Below are 803 nucleotides of genomic sequence, written 5' to 3'. Positions count from 1 at the left end.
CCGCGGGGTCTGCGCCTTGGGGGGCCTCGGGGCAAACGTCTCCTGCGGGGCGAGGACGGGAAAATGCCGGAGGACCCCAGGAGAGCCTTCCCCGGCGGCGGCAGGGGCAGCAGGGCACGGCTGGAGTCTGGGGGGACAAACAGGGCTCCCCATCCCACCAGGTTAGGCAGCCCTGGCCACGCTAAGGCTGGCACTGTGCCTATAGGCCAGCTTCGGGAAAAGAAGGTAACATACGAGTAATGGTAAATTATCACCCTCAAAAGAGAGGTTGGTACTAAGCACTGAGGGAGCGGGGGCTGTCGTTCCCCTCCACAGCCTTGGCTGATGCCACAGGGGCTTGGGAGTGCGCTCTCATCCGCAGCATCCCACCACGGCTCTCACAAGGTAAATGCTTATTTTCATAATGTGGTCCTGCAGGAACGTGTCACGCTGCAAATGGGGCCCTTGCGCGACATCTCTAAGCCAGCATTAATCTCGCACCACTAGATCTCAATATGGTTTTCAGTTCAGGAGATAATTCTTTGGTCACATAGTCTGCCCAGCACTGCGAGGTGACGCCTGAATGGCAGTGAAGCGTGGAGGACTTCTCTGCAGGCATTACCTCTGCATACTCACAGTCAGGTGGCTGTCCTCTCTCCCTGGTATTTGTCATTTCAGATTTCCACGCAAGCGGAGGAGAACTAAAGAAGTTCAGACTAAATTCAAGCCCTTGCATGGAACCCGCAGCATTTCACAGCTGTGTGATTCGGGGAAGGTGACATGCTGGTTGAGTGCAGGGACTTCTGGGACTCTGAAAGATAGCG

The sequence above is a fragment of the Aptenodytes forsteri genome, unplaced genomic scaffold (genome assembly GCF_000699145.1).
Source record: "Aptenodytes forsteri isolate BGI_AS27 unplaced genomic scaffold, ASM69914v1 Scaffold323, whole genome shotgun sequence".
NCBI lineage: Eukaryota > Metazoa > Chordata > Aves > Sphenisciformes > Spheniscidae > Aptenodytes > Aptenodytes forsteri.
Note: the sequence above shows the minus strand (reverse complement) of the source record.